The following is a 12,612-nucleotide window of genomic DNA, read 5'->3' on the forward strand; positions in this document are numbered from 1 at the left end:
GCTGGAAAAAAAAGCCTGAAAGATGGAAGCTAAAAAAAAAAGTCTGAAAGCTAAAAACTAAAAAAAATAAAAAAGCCTGAGAGCTGGAAACTAGATTTATTTATATAAATAGCGATTTATTTATAAAACTTCTTACTAAGTTTTCGTATTAAAATAATATTTTTCCGTCAGCCATTATATTTGTTTACTTTCTAAAAAATATAAGAACTATTTATCAAGAATAGAAAAGAATTTCCATACTTTGCGAAAGATCGTAACAAGTTTTTAAAATGCTTTTGCATATGCTATATAAAAAAAAGTTTTTATGATGCATTCAAACCAAATGCAATAAATAAGGTTCAAAACAAAGAAAACCTTATCAAGAGATTTTTTTGGAGAAGCTACTCTGTTGAAAACCCTGATCTGCCTAAAATGTCACACTCTAATTGCAGAAAAAATCTAGTGAGTTTGGAGAAAACAGGTTCAAAAAGATTTTTATTCACCACTCGATCTAAGTACGAAGGTAAGTTTTATAAAAAATAAGCCAATAAAATCAATTATGTTTTTATTATCATTGTTCTGCTTATAAACCATATTGTGTTTGAACTAAAAAAATAACTTCTTATTACTTTTAGGTCTTGATAATAGAGTTATTCAAGGTGGGAAATGTGACTTTTTATTTGTGTTAATGGGCATAAAAATGGTACTGAAATAGCAACACTTCCACCAATGTTATCATATGAAACTAATACAGATATAGATCATAGTCACAGTAATTTGGATCTTTCAACAACCAATAAAAATCTTGTTTTTTGCAGAAGTTGTTTTTAACAAATAGGAAAAGGTATTAAACATCCTTTCTAAGCAAAGGAATTTGACACATATTGTGCAATCCACCTAACTTGTAACAAAAGGAAAAATTTATCAACCACTATCAACAGTTTAGTAACCCATGACTCCAAAATAAAAATAAAATCATTTGGCCCTAAGAAGCTTGTTGTTTCTATTGGAGTAGTTGAACCAAAAACACCTTACTTTTCACACTCAAAACTGAAACAATTACAGACCATATTTCATACAAGGTTGTCTATTACAACTTATTATAATAAAATATTATTTTATGCTTCATTTTTTATTTTTATTAATTTGAAAATTGATAATTTAAAATAAATCATCATCTCGGATTTAAAGTTGTTTTGTTATTATTTAGTGAGTTGAAATAACTATTCCTGGTGTAATATGCAATAATATTGATGTATTTGTTGCAACAGTTTTATGACATAGATCTCTTGAACCAGAGAATGTTGATGTTAAGAATGAGCTAGATGGAGGGCAAGGCTATATAAAAGTTACTTTATCAATTACATTAAAGCCAGAGCTAAAACCACATTCAAGTGAAAAGAAAAGAGTGAAATATTCTGATGAGTATGGATGCAAAGATTTTAAGCATAATGGAGTTCACAAAACTTTAGTTTTGGCGGTATTACCATTTATTGGTGAAAAGTATACAAACATAAAAATGTTGTTGGATAAATTAAAACTTAATACTCTGGATTACTCTATTTCAGAAGATCTAAAGGTTCTTCTCTTAATGGTTGGAAAGCAGCCAGCAGCTTCAAAGCATTCTTGTCCATTTTGTGAAACAGAATCCCCAAACTTTTAAATGTGAGTTGTATAACAAATGGATGGCTGTTGGAGGGCTGTTATAATTAGTTATATCTACAATTAATTTTGCCAGAGTACCTTATTAAGGTAAACGCAGTTTAGAAAGAAATGGATCTTGATTGCTTTCAAAACATGATTGCTTTCAAACCTATCCGTATGAGCACAATATTATTGGTGGAAAATATATGGAAGCTTTGATAAACTTAACAATGTTATTCATGGGTGTTGTGCAAAAACATTAAATCCAAACTACTCTGATTATATTTAAAGATTTTCACTAAGTTTTAGAGATCTTGGTTAAAACATTTCTCTGAAAGTTCATATAGTGGAGCATTATGTTAAAGAGTTTATTGTTATGAAAGGAGGAATCTTTGGTAAGTGCATATTTTGAAAAATAACTGATAACTTTTTAAATTTTTACATATAAAAATATTAAGTATTTTGAATTAAACTTTAGGGTATTGGACAAAGAAAGCATTAGAATCAGTCCATCAAACAATTTTGGGAAATACACAAGGTAGGACAACACAAGGCCAATTTTAATAAAGTCTTGCAAAGAGCTGTCTGCGTGTACAACACAAGGCATTTTTAGTTAAAGAGTTATATATTAATAAAAAGTATTTACTTTATAACTTGAGTGAAATGTAGTGTTTTTCTAAAAAAAGCTATTCTATTTAGAATTTTTTGATTACAAATCCAAAGATGATTCTATTAAGTCATCATATTCCTGTAAACCTACCTTCACCTTACCTTATCTACCTTATCCTTCTCAAAAAAACCTACCTTATCCTTTTTAATAAAACCTACCTTGTCCTCTTCAATAAAAAAGAAAGCTAACTTTTAAAAAGTGATAAATTAGTCTATGTTCTAACTTGAAAGCTCAAATAATTATCAGAAGTTATTTCTTAATACGATCCTCAATGTGTCAATCCACTAGGTCATAAAAATGATTTAAATTTTGATAGTTTTGGAATGTGCACTTGGACTACTTTCAAAAACAAAACAAAAAATTTGATGGTACATAATATAAGGACTTAGGTCACTTTTAGGTTACCCGGGAGCTGAAAACTGAAAAAAAACCTGAAGCTGGATAAAAAATCTCTGATAGCTGGAAAAAAAAAGCCTGAAAGCTGGAAACTGTTAAAAAAAAAAAAAACTGGAAGCTAGAAGGTGGAAAGAAAAATCCTAAAACATAAATAAAAAACCCTTAAAAAATGAAAGCTCAAAAAAAAAAAAAAAAAAAAAATCTTGAAATCTGGAGGTATAAAAAAAAACAACCTTAAAGCTAGAAGCTGGAAAAAAAACCCCAGAAAGCCTGAAAGCTAACAAAGTAATAATCTAACTTTTTAAAAGTGTTCCTTTTTTAAAAGTTGCGGAAAAAAAAGGTTTGCAAAATAAAAGGATCTACAGCTTTTCTTTGGTTAAAGATGATCAAATAAAGTATATATTATAAGACAAATACAAGTAAAAAACAGTTAAAGTGTTGAAATTACTAGCTTTAACACTTACAATCAGATGAGAATTAAAAAAGTATACATGCAATAAAAAATAACAGTAATAAAAACATGAAAACAAAGAAAGAAAAAAATCAGATAGTTATGAAAAATCAAACATTTAAAAAATAATTAAAAAAAAAAACATTAAAGGGATTCCCAATGTCGAAACAAGTTATGTTTATTTTGTAAATAAATATTAGAAAGTAAGTTATGAGTTTTTTAAAATTACCAAAACAATTTATTTATTGAGATATTAACAAAAAACATGTTGTTTTATTTCTGCTTTTCTACTTTGTTTTATTTTCATTTTCATTTAAATATACTTTTTCTTACAGAATAAATTTCTTACCGAATCTCCCCAAAAATTTATAATAATAAGTATATTCAGTTTTAAAATTTTATTAGCAAAACTTGTTTTTAACAAATATCAGTATAACTTTTAAATTTACATACAGAGGCAATTTTAAGGGAGGGGGAGAGGGGGAGGGGGTGGTGGTGGATGGGGGAGAGGGGTTTATTTGACACAATTTAGTCAGGTAAATTTTAGTTTTGATGGCCTTTTTTTTCAAGGAACAAGTCTATACTTTTTAAGAATTCTACCCCTCTCCCCTGATTTTATTTGTAGAATATTTATAGTACTAATATTAGTTTTGTTTTTATAATAAAATAAATATAAGCTAAACTTTTAAAGCATTTACTTATCATGTTTTTTATTACAAAAGTTTGGTTTGTTTTATTTAAGGTTATATATAAAAATATTCTTCTACATAAAAATTAATTGCAAAAGGGAAAAACCCAAACATACTATTTATAACTCAAGTTTGAGTTTTGAAAGAACTTTTTTTATTAACGTCATTTACTAACTACAAAAGCTCATTAATCAGACCAGTATTTAAAAAAAAAAATCAAAGAGCTGGAACTTACCTTCGGAAAAAAAAAGTAGCATTAAAAATTGTAAAGTTTTTTTGCTTACATCTTGACAAATAATTTGTTCTGGAAAGTTGAATTAATATGAAACTTATTTTTAAGGATTATGAACACAACTTGGTACTTGGGGATCACTTTCGAACTTATGAAACTTATAAAAAATTTATAATCGTCAATTAAAAAACAAAAATTTAAACATGATTTACCTCTCCATGAAATTGCACAGCCTTTTCAAAATTACCAGGATGATAAAAAATAATATTTCCAAGATTGCCGAAAGCACGACCTTCAGCAGCTCGATCACCTAGACTGCTTACTATAGCCAGATTAGCTCTAGATTGAAATATACACAAAGCTCTATAATTTAAAGTAAAGCTTTAAATTATAGAGTTTTAAATTAAAAACAGGTTTCATTATGATAATTTATGTTCATATATTGTGATGATATAACGTGATGATGATATAATGGGAGGATTGCTATTATATTATTTTGATGATGATCATGATGATGATGAAGATGATGATGAAGGCAATATTGATTTATTGAAATGATGATGTAATGTGGGAAGATCTAATTTGATGATGAATTCATACAAAAGTTTAATTTAGTTATTGTTATTATCTGGATCATTCTTTGAAAGTTTTAAAATAAAATTTTGAGATTTTGAAAAAAGTATGATAAATTACTTAAAATAATTCTCTGTTATTCTAATGTACTTCATTTTTCCCTCAGGCGTTCACTGCTCGTGTGTGACCATTCGACGAATTTTATATATGTCAGAATTATATATATGCCAAAGTTTATTAATAATATTGGGCCTAGCCCGTAAGGGTTAGTGTTACAGTCATTGAGCACGACTATTTTCCAAATTACAATTACTGTCACCGCGAAAGAAGTTGTTTGTCTCTGGAAGACGCATGGGCTAGTTTTTCAGTCATAAGTCAGTTATAAACCCATGCATAGGTGTTTAATCCATCATGGTTTTCAGGAGGAGGACTGAGCTGGTTTGGTGTAGTTAAGAGATAAATCTTTTACGCTGGTTACTAACAACACAAGACTCTACTAAACGACATAAACAGCATGGACTTACACATTACACCTATACACCCTTATGCACATACAGCCTGTTTACATCGTTTGCATGCTTTTTGTTCTTTTATTAGATAAACTATCTTTGTTTGAACTCATTCTTATTTAGATAATACTTTCTTTTAATAGATAGTATATGGTTGTAATGTAGATATAGATTTGTATGTCATGTATATGAGGTTATCATGTGTGATTGAGTTTTGAATTTTGGGTTCATATACATATAATTTTGTATTGTAGCTTATATATAAATATAAATAAATATATATATATATATATATATATATATATATATATATATATATATATATATATATATATATATATATATATATATATATATATATATATATATATATATATATATATATATATATATATATATATATATATATATATATATATATATATATATATATATATATATATATAGCACGACATATTATTGTTATATCACCCAAAAATAATCTTTTAACCACTTATTTGGCTAAAACATATCTGCTCTTATTTTAGTATTTAGTTAATCTTATTACAATATCCATTAATATGTTATTTATCCACTGATTTTCATATTATTACCATTATCAAAGAACTTTTATGCTGTATTCTCTTAAATTCATTACTCAGCTTTGTTTTAATTTCCACATGCACAATTTTTGTCTTTTATTATTGTTCGGATATTTTCTTATATCCTTCACTACATGCTTAAATCTTTACATTTTTGCAGGCGATATATATTTATTTTTTTCTACTTTCATATATTACTTGATTTTTAGTTATGATTTTAATTTGCGCGGGTTGTTTCATTTTCATACACTTAAGATTGATTAACAAAATTCGAATGAAGTATCTATGACAGCATTAAAGTTTTTTGAAGGCTCTATTGCGTTTTATTTAATTTTAAAGGGGTTTTTAATGGGGTATATTGCCATTTGATTGTTTTTGGTTCATTGGTGCTGGAAGTACCTATGTGGTTTAAATGGTCTTAGGGGAAATTTTATTAGTATTTTTTGTTTGCACACTTTAGTTGTTTTATTTCTGGCATTTTTATTTGAATTTTAATTTATTGTGCTTAGTTTTTTTCTACCGGTGGTATGGTAAGTGATTTATTTAATTATTTATATTGTGCAACAATATTATAATAATTTTAATAAAATTTTAAAATAATAACTTTAATAAAATTTTCATTTTATTTAAAAAGAGTTATATAAAAAGTTTTAATTCATTTTTTTAAATCTAATGTTCGGTATTTTCGTTTTTTTAAACATCTTCGCTTCCAACAAGGCTGCAAGCAACCACTAATTAAAGTTGGAAGTTACTGGAAGAGAAAAGATAAAGATTGTAGAGCAAGATAACGATTGATGGATGACTTAAAGGATTGCAATTGTATGAATCTGGAAAGCTAGATGAAGGAAGTGAATTCCAAAGAACTGATGTTCGAGAAAAAAACTAGATGAATAAGAGTTTTTGGAGCACTTAGGAACAGTCACAGAAAAAGGATGAGGCTCAATTGAATGACAAGTAACACGAGAATGAATTTTAGTGGATGGTACAAGAGACGCTAGCTCTTTAGAGCAGTGCCCATTATAGTATTTGTAGAAAAGAGAAAGAGAAGCAACATAATGATGTGATAATGGTTGGAGGTTTGCTGCAAGAGCAGGTCCAACTATGTTTACAATGCGTTTTTTTGCACCTTGCCTAAAATAGAAAGGGTATCATTAGAAGAACCGCCCCAGAAATGGCAACAGTATTCCAAAAAAGGCCGGATTTGAGATTTATAAAGATAGAGAATAAAATCCGAAGTAAGAAAGTGTTAAGCTCAATAAAAAGATGCAACCTTAGCAGATGCTAATTTTGCAACTGATTTGATATATGGTTTCCAAGAAAGATCAGAAGTAAGAGTTAATCCTAGAAGATGAAGCGTAGATGACTCATCAAGTACATCACCATTCATAAAAATAGGAAGATCTAAATTATTGCGATAACGATTGGCTGAAAAAAATTGAGTTTTATCAGTATTCAAGTTCACCAGCCACTGTAGCAGAAGTAAGATCCTTTTCAACCTCAAATACCCCCTCCAAGCAATCAGAGAGTGTTGGTTTCTTATCACGACAAGAATAAATGGTAGTATCATCAGTAAACAATGCTACCTTAGATGTGAGAAGATTGTTAATGTAAATTAAAAACCTGGAAGATCGTTAATGTAAATTAAAAAGAGTATAGGGCCAAGGATAGAATCTTGAGAAACCCCTGAGGTCAAAGAATAAGAAGAAGAGTGCTGTCCATGGAAGAACTTTTATACTACGATTGGAAAGGAAGGATTCAATAATCTTAAAGATGTTGCTAGGTACACCATAAGAAGAAAGCTTATGGAGAAGACCAGCATCCCAAACTTTATCAAAAGCCTTAGAAATGTCAAGAGCGATGGCCTTAACCTCTCCACCTTTATCTAATAAAGGTGGAGAGGTTATAAATATGCTGCTTTCCAGCAGACTGGAAAGCAAGACTCTGATAAGCACTTGTTGAATAGTTTTGAATGCATAGATGACAGCTCCGGAGAACACTTCTGCAAGACAATAACAGATATGTTGTCCGGGCCACAAGCTGTAGAAGAGTCTAGGCAGGAAATCACTTTAGATACAGAAGCTGGAGTGATACAAATGTCAAGCAATGGATCAACCTGTTTGTTGGCAATATCAGAACGCAACTAGTGAAATCAAGAGATGATATTGATGAAAAGCAAACAATTCAGCTTTGTCTTTAAGTGAGGTGACAATGTCTGAACCATACAAGAGAGGTGGAATTAAAGATTTGCCCTTATTATTAATACTATTAAAGATACTCCAGAAGTCACGATAGCCTAATTTTTGAGATGAGATACGAGATTTCATGACCTGAGAATAGCGGGCTTTGGCGTTAGACAAAACCATTTTACAATGGTTTCTAGCAGTAATAAACAGATGTCTGTTTTCTGGAGAATTGTTTTGCTGATAGATATGGAAGTAATGGTTTCGATTGGCAACCGCAGCAGCCAGGGATAAATTCGGAGTCCCAAAAAGGACTCCGGATTTGAAAGTCACAAAAAGATTACTTTATCCTAGTTTTTGGTATTCAGGAGCTTTAAAAATATAAACAAGTTTATGGACTACTAATAGGGAAAAAATTAAGACTTTTAGGTTAGAGGAACAATAAATTTTTAAACCCGGAGTCCTTAAGTATATTGGCGGCAAGGACTCCAGGACTCCAGGACTGCGGGCTTAAAAACAATAAGTTTCAAGTCATTAAATCAAATGAATTTTTTTCTTATAGCAGATCATAAGTCAACAATCATGTTCAGAGCTTCTGGACACTACAGACTTGGAAAAAGTTAAGATATAAAGCCGGAGTCCATTTGGGACTCCGCATCCTGGCAGCAGCACAGTGTGAGGAAAACCATGGAGGAGAGTGAGGCTTGACCTGGATTTGTTGAGAGGGAATAAAATATTCCATGCCAGCCTGAATCCACGAAGTTATGTAAGAAGTACATTTGTTGACAGGAAGATTTCTACCCAAGGGCCATCACGAAGAAGATCATGGAAAGAATCCAAGTCAGCTTTAAGGTAGTTGTAAGAGGTACAATAATAGGGGGATTCAGGTGATTAAGAAAAATGAGATATTAGTTTTAGAGAGATCAAATTGTGATCAGAAGTACCTATAGGTGAATGTGGAGAAACTGAGCATTGACTAGGATCAGAAACAAGACATAAGTCGAGTAGAGAAGGTAAATGATTCGGGTTGTCTGGAAAGCGAGTTGGAAAGTTGACTATTTGAGTTAGGGATTGAGAAAGGCAAAAGTTGTTGACTTTAATGCCTGCAGAATCACTGACACTAGAGCCAAGCCATTCAGAGTGGTGATCATTAAAGTCACCAACAACAACTATATTAGCTGATGGATAAAGAGAGAGGGCTTGGTCAATATGATCAGAAATAACATCAAAAAGAGTGCAGTCTTGAGATGAAGGAGAGCGATATAGAGCAAAGAGAAAGGCAGAATAGAGTGGTGCTAAACGAAAGCACATGAAAGAATAGTCTGTGGATTCAAACCTAGTTTCACAACAAATGGGTAAATTCTTACAAATGTAAATGCCCTGGCCAAGCATGTGACTATTGGAGTCTTAATGAATTAAAGGAAGATAACTATCAACATAAAGATCACAAAAGGAGACAGCTCATATTGGTCTCACAAAGAACAAGTAGGTCTTGTGAACTTTGCAAGAGATAAGACTCGAAAGAGGAAAAGTTACTTCGAAGACCACGAATATTAGTGAATGATAGGTTTAGATAACTTGGTGATGATGATTGTTTTTTGTGTTTTATAGTTTTTGGTACTTTATTCATTTTTAAATTTGTTGAAGAGCTTGACTCAAAGCATAGATGGTACTCAGAACACTGTTTAATAGCCCAAGCAATTGCCTTCTTACTATTAATAAACCCTAAGCCGTAACAAAAGGCTCCTAATGTAGCTTCCACAATCCACATTAAAAGTACAAACAGGAACACCATCCATGCGCAACATGGCACTGTTAATACTTTGATATTTTTCAGCTGTTGATGGAATCAGCCTCTCTGAGAGCTACCACAGAGTTTGGGAAACCTGACTACCAACCGGCCTCAGAACCATAAAACTAAGTTTTAGAACTGTACCCTCATTAGGATATAATAGAATGAGTTGCCTGGTCATAAAAACAGAGACACAAGCAAAACCCATGCATTGAGTCAATAAGATCCAGCATTCAACATCCTAAACTGGAAACAACGTATTAAAAATACATCTGTGCCAGCCTAATAGATGAAGAAGGGGTGCGAGGTTGATCAACAGATAAAATCTGTTTACCCCTTTATTACATAATTACCCTGGTTAGTAACTAAATGACAGTTTTAAACATTAAATGAGTCAAGGTATGTAATTACTTTTTAATTCATTTTATTGTCCTAAAGAAAGAATGAACTAGCTAAAATAACAAAAAATTAGTTATTTTCTACTGCATTTGAAACTGAAACATTTTTGTTTTAAACTTTATAGTTTGGTTTCCAAAACAAATTCAAATCAATAAAACCAATATGCAAGTCATGTGACCAGTAAGCCAAATAATAAACATGGTAGACAATTTACATAAGGATCCAATAAAAAAAGTTGTAAAAATGAATATATTTACTCATAAAACTCTATAGCTCTTTCCAAAGCTCGCTGAACGTCTATGGGATAACCTCCAGGATCATGATTTCTGATTCTATCTAAATGTTTACCTTATGCATGGTAAATGTTTCCAAGATTACACAATGCTCTACCATCACTAACCTAGAAAATTTAATTTTAGTATACAACAACATAGAAATAACAATATTTCCAAATGTATTATATGTAATAAAGATAAATACATGTATATACTTTATTATGGATTCATAATATTTAATGAAGTAAGAAATTAAATATTTAATAAAACAAGATATAAAACAATTGATGAAAAAAGACACAATATTTAGTCCACAAAAATTAACAACAATATCTTATAAAAACAGTTTTTTAAATGTTTAATTTTTGATTATCACTGGAGCAAAAAGTCAGTGTTCACTTTTTACAATAGTAACTTAAGAAAAAAACATTTCTCAAACAAAAATCCTTTTTTTTTTAAGTTTAAGGAAAATTTAATCATGACACATGGTTTGTTAACAATATTTAAGAAGATTTAACTAGATATACCAAAGAAAATCTCTTAGATGTATCATGTGGGAAGTATTTTTCTGATGGCTGTGCAAAGCAACTTAAAAACTTTCAAAACTTTATCAATTTTTCTCATTACAGTATAGACTTTGATTTAAATGCTGAATGAGTATTTTTTTGCCACCAGCTATGGCAAATCTTGCTGTGATGGTATTTGTGCGACTGTTAAAATAGTAGTTTGTCAAGAAAATCTAAAACAAGTAACTAATGGGAAGATTTTAGATGTTAATTATAAAATAAACAGATTTGGATGTTAATCTACTCTTTTTGTAAAGTCAAAATAAAAGGCATTTGTTAATTTTGGACGGACAAGTTACTTTTAAAGGAAATTGGCCAAACTCGAACACATTTAAAAGAAAGATATTTAGATGATAGAACAGTTTCTGGAACAACAATAATCATCATTTTATTCTTGTTATCTCAAACAAAATAAGTTATAGGAAAAAAAAAAGTGAATACATCAAATTATTCCACAAAATAAATAAATAATAAAGAGATTTCACTTAACATTAAAAACATGAACTATACTTCTTTTTTTTTTTTTTTTGATGAATTTTGGTGGATAGGGATTGCTGAAGATGTAAGTGAACTTGATATTAAAGTCAGATTCATGCATCGGCATAAACACTTTTTTTGGCCAATGAGAAATAATAAGTTCTGGGTGCTTAACTTTGATGTTATATGTATAATTTCTGCACCCACAACAATATCAGGTCATACATATCTGATTTAAATTTAAATAATATAAACAGAAGGTTACAAAAAATAAATAAAAAAATAAACAATTAAAATAATTTTATTGTAACTTTATTTAAATTTTTTTGGTAATAAAGTATTTGTTTCTTTTTTCTTTTTTTCAAATCCTGTGGGCAAAGAAGTTGCACCTCCCTTGGTCCCCTTTATATGTTTGAAAAAAATTTCTTAATAACACTTTATTGAGGTTTTAATAAAAAAAAATGCAAAAAAGAATGCCATGAAGTTGTGAAGCTGTTGGTTAAGCAATCTAAGAAAATCTGTATATATTTGCAGAATCTTTGTGACCTTGGTCTAAATGCTGATCTATTGAATGAAGTAAAATCGCTGGAGAAATGGATTCATTTAAATTCATCATTATGATTACTTTTGGTTCAAAGCTCTTCAAGCAATAAAATGTCATCGTCTTAATTCTATCAGAAAACACTTTCTTAGGTGATGAGATTAAAATTTATAAAGTCGCTTATCAAGAAACTCAACAGACTTGAATGAAATGAAGCACATTTGATTGCCTCCTGTCTATTAAGTTATTGTTTTCAATCAGACTTTTTTCAAAAGTGGACAATAAAGAGAAAGATCTTTTACAATAAACCACATTCACAAAAATTAAAAGAAGCAGTTGAAGGTAAATGTATTTAGTACCACTATCAAGACTTTAATTCAACAAATAAGGGACAGGTTTGTTTCTATAATGTTTTTTCAAGATAATAAACATTTTTACAATCAACATTTTTTCCACGAATTTTAGGTGACAGCCTCCATTTTAGATCTTTACAATTTACAATTTACTTTACAATTTACAAATTACTTTACAATTTACAAATTACTTTACAATTTACAATTTACAATACAATTTTAGATCTTTACAATTTACAAGTCAATAATTTTTAATAAAGTTGGATAAATGAGCTATTTCTTGAGGCTATCAAGAGTAGTGTACT

General features: G+C 29.7%; 1 protein-coding gene across 17 annotated transcripts in view; it reads right to left on the reverse strand.

The window, feature by feature from the left end:
* The window catches only part of LOC136076723 (usherin-like), a 765,758-nt gene that overhangs the window by 74,892 nt on the left and 678,254 nt on the right, over positions 1-12,612 (reverse strand). For all 17 annotated transcript variants that reach the window (XM_065790105.1, XM_065790109.1, XM_065790104.1 and 14 more), the window contains 2 exons: positions 10,353-10,495; positions 4,274-4,400 (listed from right to left, as the gene is read on the reverse strand). The gene's annotated coding sequence lies outside the window, so the exon portion shown is untranslated. Of the gene's footprint in view, positions 1-4,273; positions 4,401-10,352; positions 10,496-12,612 lie in introns of those variants that run through there.

The sequence above is a fragment of the Hydra vulgaris genome, chromosome 02 (genome assembly GCF_038396675.1).
Source record: "Hydra vulgaris chromosome 02, alternate assembly HydraT2T_AEP".
Classification (NCBI taxonomy): Eukaryota; Metazoa; Cnidaria; class Hydrozoa; order Anthoathecata; family Hydridae; genus Hydra; species Hydra vulgaris.